Source organism: Temnothorax longispinosus, chromosome 8, assembly GCF_030848805.1.
Source record: "Temnothorax longispinosus isolate EJ_2023e chromosome 8, Tlon_JGU_v1, whole genome shotgun sequence".
NCBI lineage: Eukaryota > Metazoa > Arthropoda > Insecta > Hymenoptera > Formicidae > Temnothorax > Temnothorax longispinosus.
In genome coordinates this window covers 13,722,919-13,732,684 of record NC_092365.1, presented here as the reverse complement: position 1 = coordinate 13,732,684, position 9,766 = coordinate 13,722,919, and the positions used below count along the sequence as shown (strand labels likewise).

Sequence of the window (9,766 nt, the reverse complement as noted above, 5' to 3'; positions counted from 1 at the left end):
ACCTTACAGAAATTTTAATTCATTCGAAGGCGGATACATTGAATATTTATTCATCAGTCCAATTTATTTCAAGGAATTTGTTTTAGACCTTATTTTGATGGTGTTAAATATTATAACAATAATAGGTAGTAACAAAATCTTTTTGTTATTATAACATCATCATATATTAGAGTATCGTCACTGACGACGTCCGCGGCAACGTTCGGTTTCTTCATCTGAGAGTATTAAGTTACAGAAAACAAACTATTCCAAAAAGATTGAAAGCACCGGCGTTCGACTGCGGTTCTTCCTTGTAAGAAGCGGTCGTACCGTAAGAAATTAATATATCAGGTACACCGACGTTCTAGCGAGAAGGGAAAAGTTCGACGACCCTAGGAACGTATCAGGCCTGGTAGTCGTCAGCGATTCACGCCGAGACTTCTTTTGCTATGTGGGATCGCCGACGAGTAGCCCGCCGTCGTGGAAATCGCGATGAAGCGAATCGTAAATGTTCTTCCGTTGAAAAGCGAAATTCAGCATGAGTTGTCGTATCACGTATACCCACACCGAAATTTCGTCACACCATCGGTAGAGGAGGAGGAGGAGGAGGACAATGGCTTCACTAATCATATAATCGTAGCATAATACGTGCCATCGCTCACTCACAGAGATAGATTTGGCATAATGTGAGTGTGTAAGTGTGCGTGAGTGAGTGTACGAACATCATATTTCATTGCTATAAGTATATATATAGGATTTTCTATTTATTTTACTTTATTATCTATATTTGTAATAACAACTTTCGTCCTTCACGTGTGAGAAAGACTGCAATTTTTTAATGGTCGATTACCACGTCTTAATGATCGGTTAAAATGTAATTTTGTAATAGGAGAACAGTATAGAATGTACGGTCAAAGCATCGCTGGGAAAACATTTTGCCCCCTCCAAAAAAACCTTCAATGCGATCGATTTCGATAAAATTACAAATAAATCATGAGCAGTTCAATATTCTATTATATCGGGAGCAGCGTCAGGTGAATTATAGCAATACTAAATTGGTCTGCGGTAAATATGAATTTTACTACTCCTATTTTTTCGTTGAAAACCCCTATCCTTTTTCAGTATAAAATTTAGTAAATTATTGCTATACAAGAAATAATCGCTAAATAATGTCAAATTTATGTGTCTTATTCCCGATTTTTACATTTAATTTTATTAGGGAAAAACTGACTGAGAATTTGTATGCTGGTAGTGGGTGGGTATCATATGTACCGTTGCCGTCACATAATTCAATAATAAATCACGATAGTTCGTTCGCGAAACAACTGGCCGAACTTGTTCATACAAGAAACGCGGTCGAGCTATCGAACACTATTCTTATCACTTGAATGAGTCACGTGCTTAGTTCGTATGTACAAATGCTTCGTCACGTCATAACTCGAAAATTATTAATATTACGATATCTTTCGACACCATTAGGCTATTAGAACATTTACAGATAACAACAAGCTTCTTACTGATTTGTATTCGTATGCATTGTACGTAGTCGTCTCATGCACCAGCTCGCGAATGAGAATAGCTGGTTGGAAGGACGGTCTGAAGTAGTCGGAGGGGTTAACCACAGGTTCCCGTAAAGGGTTAGGAGAGAGTAGTAGACAAGGAGAAATGGAGATATCGGGATGAAAATAGTGTAGACAGGGACAATAGTATGATAAGAAAGATTAGAGACGACTATTCCAAAGGAATTACCCTTTTCGCTTTTGATCTTACTCCCGACCTAGCCTCTAATTGTGTCGAGTATTGGAATTTCATGAAACATGGAAGCTTGCGAATAGAAGTGAACTTCGAAAAGCCCCTTAACGTGACCGTTAATTGTAACGTTTATGTTCAGTTTGTTAATGTTCTAGAAATCGATTCCTCTCGTCAAGTAATCGACTGCTTTTCAGATCGCCAATTTTTACGCACGTACTTATTTCGTAGCTCGCAAATTATTTTCCCCTCCTACATGATTTCCAGCGTCTCGTCGATTTTTACTAAATCAACCATAGGCTGTCGAAAATATTCAGTTTTGCTCGAAGTACGCTCGTAGTAGTCGTTTTTTCTCTTGAAAAAGCTTCGTTTAAGAATTTCACGCATAGAATTTCTCATCAAGGATATGGTCGTAGATATACAGGGTTTCCGTGACGCGTACGAGAAGTTTATTCCGAAAGAAGTCTCAATTGTTGCGATTAATGAGCCTCGTCGGGCATTGGATTATGATACCCTCACATCTATTTGACAATTTACCCGAAAAATCGAGACGAGAAAATAATTGATTTTCACAAAATTATCACGGTAGCGGATGATTTATTGAAGAAGCCGATCTCAAATATTTCACGCTGCAGTTACGCTCGATCGTATGACACGTGCGCAACATCTATACCAGAGAAAAAGAACATTACTTGCGTAGTCTACTTGGCAGAATCGTATATAATCTGGAAGAAATTTCACCGACGTTCAAAAATCTGACCGATGTCACGGAATAAGGACAACACTGCGCTCGCTCGCCCATAGTTTTCAAACAAGCGACAAATTTCTTTACGCATTGCGCTTACCAATTGAAACGCTGGCTAATCGCACGAAATAGTGACGTATGTAACACCGCCTCTATAGCACTCACGCGCACATCATCGAAAAATAAATTCACCGGAAATGTTACATGTATTGCGACATCTCGATGACGGACATACTTGCGTCTATCCCACCGACAAACTCCCGAGGGTGGGACGAGGTCGACAGCCAACGTCGCTAACCCAGACGATCACGATCGAACTGGACAACACTGGGACATCTTTTACGCCGACGAGTACGGAATAGGGGGAAATTTCGCTAGCTATGGAATATCTCCTTTGGACTCCAGATTCCTCCTACGACTTCGTCAGAACTTCGCCGTACATCACTGGAACACCACGCAGCTACAAGGAATACAGTCTGAAACCTGCGGACAATACTGCTGAGTAATTCTATATTTCATGCGCAACGCTTATAATCATAGGGAATTTCTTAATCTGTTTACCGATGATTTCGAACTCAATGAGCGCCTGATTGTAAAATTATTTCACAAATTTTCTGTGTAATAAAAAAGAAAGTGTAAAACCGCCCGTAGTATGACACCATGTTCAATCATGTAGTTTAAGAAGTAAAATATAAAATACTGCTATGTATTTTTATATTTATAATATTAAATACTTATTCTATACTTATAATATAAATATTTATTCATACAAAGAAATAATGATATTCCCCTCTCGTTTTTACAAATACAGAGTAGATATTGAATGTAAAGATATATATGCAATTTTAATTTAATTTAATATAATTTAATCCCATTTTTCAGGTACGTAGGTCCGTAAGCCAAATAGATATTGAAGATCGAATATATCTTCTGATGTCCCCTCCCAATTTGCCTCGTTGACGTCTCGATCGTTGCGGCTATAGTGTCGAGTAAAGCGTCTTTTTTCCCAATTGGTGAAACCTTTTATCTGAATTTCATCAATGGGAATCGACTGAAAAAATTAAAATTTAATAATTTTAAAACTATGCTCAATTAATACCTCACAAAATTCTACGTACCTTTGGTGGGGGGAGAACAGCATACACCTCACCGTGGAGGTGGATTTCAGTATCTTTCTCTGCAGGAAGACGCACTGACCCCATGTTTAGGTCGCCAGTCAATATTCTCTATAAAATAAATCAGATTATTTAAAATATAACACACACACACTCTCTCACACTCGCACGTACGCTCGCACGCACGCTCCCTCACACATACACACACTCACACCATATCGCTTACCTCAGTTGGGGCGATCGTTAACGTCATCTCTCGGTGAACGGAAATTTCACTCTTCTTATCACTCTCAACCCTGATGTACTGAAAAACGAGAATTATAAAAATAATTATAATACACATGAACACAGTCGCGTACGGACTCGCGCAGCACAATACACTTACTCCGTTACAGGGATATTTAATTTTTAGGTCCATATTTTTGTTTTTTGCTTCAAAGGTTACTGCACGCACTTCGAATAGTGAAGACACCCCGTTCGACTGAAAAGTATCGTAGCAGTCTAAATTTAAAGTTGGCGACACGAGAAGGAGCAAGCGTAGAAATAAGTTCTAGGTAGCTCCTTGTACGCTGTTTTATACCCCGAAGTCGACTCGCAAATTTAAAAAAGAAAGGCGTTACTGAAAATTCTGTTGGTTCATTGGATAGCAAAATGGTGTCTACGCCCCTGTCGAGACAAAGTCGAGAATTATCACTTAACTATGTGCTTTTTGTGGAAACTAAAAGGAATTTTTTAAAAGCGATTATATAACTCTGCTCTTAGTTAGAAATTTCTTAGGCTACTTCCCCCTCACCAAACCAGGTAACAGAAAGACTTCCCCCGTATTCCACAGATGGCTGTCACATGTCGTAAATTTATTTTTCCTAAAGCCCTACATAATAAATAATCTCTTAAAAGTACAAACGTCTTTTAACTCAACTCATCAGCGTCATACCATAAAACAAGATCGTAGTTGTTTCTCCCTTTTCAGGGACGAAATTGCTTTCTTACACTACCATCCCCCTGAGACTTTTCTCGTATTCCACCTCTGACATGTCGTAAATTTTTTTTTCCTAAAACTCTGCATAATAAATAATCTATTAAAAGTACAAACGTCTTTTAACTCAACTCATCAGCGTCATACCATAAACAAGTTTGTACCTATTTCTCGCTTTTCGGGGACGAAATCACTTTCTTACACTACCACCCCCTGAGACTTCTCCCGTATTCCATTTTGTCGATTCCCTTTCGTGTTCGTACCTGTTTTGTCTCCTGCACTTTCTCAAATTCCTTTCTAGCTAAACATTTTTCAAGTTTATTCTCCGCACATGATTTCCACCTTACTTTTAACTTTTAGAAATATTTTAAACTTTGTTCTATATTATTTATTTTATATAAACCACTTAAAATTTTAAGCTCTTCCTATTTTGCGTTTCACATATTTTCTTCTTAGTAAATTACTTTATTGACAAAAGCATTTATATCTGTTCTAAATAAAATTTTCCGGTTAATCCTTTATCCTAATTTTTTAGTTTGTTTCTTATGTTACGACTCGTGTAAGATCCTGTCTAAAAATTCCACATTTTTTCCATAATTTTACAACTGCGCACGCAGTCTCTTAGCTTTTAAAGTGGGGTATATAAACGGCGGGTATATAAGCGATATCATTGCTAGTAATGTTCATCTCGCATTGATTCGAGTCTCTTTGTTCGAAGCTTTAACTTCGCGAGTAAAAAGTCAACACTTCGCGGTTCCTATCCACCCTGACTTTGATCAGCTGTATCGAGCAGTATTACGAAGAAGTGAGAACAATGTCCTGCCAAAGTGTTCCTAGCCGTACCGTTCGGATTTGCGAAGAAACGAGAGCAATGTCCAGCCAAAGTGTTAATAATCCCGAGAAGCAGGAGTATGCTGTGAATATGCCCAAGATGTACAACCACGAGGGAAGAAACGAACAATTTCATATGTTGTTATCAACAACTTATGGACTTAACGCCTCGCATACGAAAAGGATACACGTGGGTCTGCAAACAACGAACGCGAGCATCTACGAGCCAACGGTTAAATTAACCGGTAACAGCGCGGATGGGATTTATTTCAACGGCGACACTTGGCTGCAATTCCAAAACAACATGGGGGCCATGAGCGTATATTTAAGTGGTGATTACAAGTTGAAGCCGTCGCCTATCGTCATCAATATATTTCCATCAGCTTTACTTCAGCCTACGGGACGAGGTCGATATTAGTGGCGTATAAGAAACCGGGGAGCACACCACGGGAAATACAAGCGAGAAAATTCAACACCCTGAGGAGGAGGCGGATTCACAGCCAGCATCAAAGAAACGAAAAACCTACGCTGTTGCAATTGTGATGCAGAAAACAACTTTTCATGGTTTGGAAAATGTTGCGAAATGTATCGACGCTCATCTAAAACATTTGGAATCTCTGGCAGAAAATGTCAACGAGTGCACACGGTATCTTACCACGGAAATCGAGTTAAATCTTCCTCGGAGCTACGTGGATCGTGATATTGTAAAACTAACGTTAAAGGGAAATTTTTACGATATCGAACATAATGTTCGCACTCAAATTAAAAATTTAACCTTCCTGGATATGTATTTTAACATAATATTTCAGGAATTGATTTCTTTCCGATTTAATGAAATCCTTCGCATAATTATGTCGAATCGTGTACAATGTAACTTTTACATAAGAAATGTATAGCATTTTCTAACTACCCTTATTTTTTACTAATAATAATTATAAATGCCTATGAAAAATTCGTCTGAATAAATACTACTTTTTGTATACCTAATTCTCGTCTATTTCTCTACACACCCACCCCTCTCCAAACCAAGCAACAGGGACACTTCTCCCACATTCCAGCACTGTCAGTCACTAGTCGTAAATTTTTTTCCTAAAACCCCACATAAAAATAATCTCTTAAAAGCACAAGTGTCTTTTAACTAAAATCATCTGCGTCATGCCATAAAAACAAGTTCGTACCTGCTTCACCCTTCTCGGCGACGAAATCGCTTTACAATTTACTCTACCTGCTTACCCGAATTTTCCGGTCCTCCATTTTGGCGGCTCCCACCAGGCCCCACCTGCTTTCCAGTTTTCACTCCCACCATTTTGACGGCTCCCACCAGACTCCCCCATAAGTCCCACTTTCTCCCTCCTCCCCATTACAACTTCCAATCAACCGGTGGGTAGCCACGGTGCAAACCAATCAAGCGCTGGGTAGCTACAGTGCAAACCAATCAGATCGCTGGCAGTTACCGTGCGAGCCAATCAGAACGCTCCATTTAACTCTCCCCACCACTCCCCCAGACATAGGCCACGCCTCTGGCGCCAGTGGGGTCGGTGGTGGGGGTTTGTTGTGACGCACCATGGCTACCCATATACTACTCGTCACTTTCCGATCGCGCGACTTCGGGCGCCACTCACGCCTAAGCTATTGATTCTAGAAATATGCCCTCGCGGACTTTTTTATAGGAAATTTAATTCTCTACACAATTGTCTATGTGTAATTTTGTTGTAGCTCGAACGGTTTTCGCAGCGTTTCGAGTGAAAGGTCGAAAGGGGCCAATTTTTTATGGTTTTTATTTTTTTTTGCAAAAACGAGGGAAGTTGACGAAACACAAAATTAATATGTTGATATCAGTGCCATTTACTATCGAATGGCACATAAAGTAAACTGCCGAATTCAAATTGTTTTTCGAAACCTAATTTAACTGGCCTATATGTACCGAACTCGTAATTTAAATGCCATGATTGCAGTGTGAGGAGCCGGCCGACGGACTTGCGTGCAATCATGCAAGAAAATTGTTATTGCTCGAAAAATATTCAAAAAGTTCGAGAAAGTGACCGAAGGACAGGTCAGACTTTTGAGTAGGAGAATCCGCTCAACCGATCTCGACAAAGAGGATTCGACTCGCGGACACCGACACGAACAGACGCGTTACACTGAATAAAATAAATCGTCTATTATTCTGTATTCGGCGGATTTTATCTTTTTGACTCTCTGATTCCGACTCTACATCCTAACATAACTCGCCAAAAAGTAAATTACTTGAAATTTTAAGACTTAGCCATTTCTTTAGTTTTCACAACATTTAGTCTAATTTATCATCGTCAAATATTTTTGGTATTTTCAAGAATTTTGTATTTTTACTTACCGCAGTTTCTTATCCAAATGTCAAATCTTTTATCAGTCTTCTGTGGAAAACGAAACAGTTTACAGTTCTCTGATTTGACACTATTACAGTTTTTATATGCACATCTGTCAAATATCGTGATTTTCTTCACACTACCGTTATCCATGTTGATCCACGAAAAACACCTGCAACAATCCAAAACAAACCCTCGGCCGCGAACGGAAAACGCCGAGAAAACACACAATCTCCGCGAATCTCGTGATTTTTTGAAACTACAATTTCGTTGAAACTGTAGGTTCTTAAAATCGGATCACTGCACACTGGGAAAATCCAAGTCACTATTCACACTAACACCTTTCGGTAACTACGAAAAAAATCGCAAGATACTGGAAATCGTTAGGAAAATAGCTCAGCAGCGCAATGGAATAAGTTCTGATGCAGTCGATGTGGTCGCTCGAGAACGCCAGAGGCTTAAGGTAAATGTCCCTATTGCCGACCATGCTCCCTCTACCGACCACTTGACGTGAAACGTTATTTGCGAGGCTGCCGATACAGCAACACGTTTGTTAGTGGATTTAAGGGGATGCTGGAGCGACGGCTGAACTCCGACGGTCCTGCGCCCTCATCTAAACGGAACTAAAAATGTCGATAATGTCAACATTTTTATTCCGTTTCTTACATTATCATATAAGCTCTGTTTCCTGCATTATCATGGACGTAACATGCTAATACAGAATGGACATGGATTAGAAATACCAGGGACGTAACACGGGTGTTCTATTTGAATCGTCCCATGTAATATCTCGAAATTTGGAAAAACGGAACAAACGTTTCGGACAAAAGTTGTGTGGTCTAAAGGGAGACAAATAATGGTACAATCAATTTTCAAAAAATCGGTTGTTCAAGATGACATGAACGTCATCGCCAATAGAATTATGTGATTTTTACGTAATGTGATTTCTCTAATTATTCTGCATATAAGTATTCGAAATATCAATAGTTTACGAGATATGTTATACTTTATTCTGATATATTTATAAAATTTAAAATATCTCATAAATTAATATTTTTATAATAATTTTACTTTTATGTACCGAATAATAAATGAATAAATTAGTGTAAAAAAATACATAATTGCTATTTAAAAAATTATGTAATTTGCAACATACAATTACATTTTAAGCAATTACGTGTTTTCTTTACACCAATTGATTTATCTCATTATTCTGTATGTGCATAAAAGTATACGGCTATAAAAAATCAATAGTTTATGAAATATTTTCTATTTATTTAAAATATATACCAGAATATATTTGTAAGGAAACTGTAATTATAAAATATCGCTGCGTAATAAAATAAATCTTATCTAACTGACATTGCACACAATAAAAAATTAGCATGTTCACTGTCCGCGCGTAAAAATCTTCAACATATATGAACGTGCTCCGTAATTCACGGACAGCAAACATGTTGAAAGGATTTCTTTTCTATTTACAATTTACACCTACAAAAATCACACCAAAATCCTATGGATATAACTATCCTATGGATATAACTATCCTATGGATTTACTATCCTATGGATAGTATATTATATGGAGCCGTTAGGCTGATCCGATAATCGAGCAGTCTCTCGAAAGCGGTCTCGGCGTAAAGTATGCACGGCGGCCTCGCGCTCGCGTACGCTTCGCGTATACTTGGCGGGAGGCACGACCGTGCCTCCAGATAAAATAATTGTTTTCGGCAAAAATTTACGGTTAAAAAAATTATGAATTGCAAAATTCCTTTTTCAACTTATTTATTTTGTTGAGGTTATGTGTAATCGAAATCTATGAATCGATCTTACATGGAATGTTTGAATGTGAAACTTTCATTTCGACATTTTCATTTATCCAAAAATCATATTATATATTTTATTTCATGACTTCTATGAATATTGTGAGTTTTACGAATTCCATAATTTTATTTCAGATTCGATTGACTGACAATGACTCGTTGTGCTGTTAAAGGGTGCCAAAACATCAAGCCGCAGCGAAAGTC

General features: G+C 38.3%; 1 pseudogene; it reads left to right on the top strand.

Annotated features, from left to right (window-relative positions):
• The first annotated feature begins 5,378 nt into the window (after positions 1-5,378).
• LOC139818342 (uncharacterized) lies at positions 5,379-6,291 on the top strand (annotated as a pseudogene).
• The last annotated feature ends 3,475 nt before the right edge of the window (positions 6,292-9,766 follow it).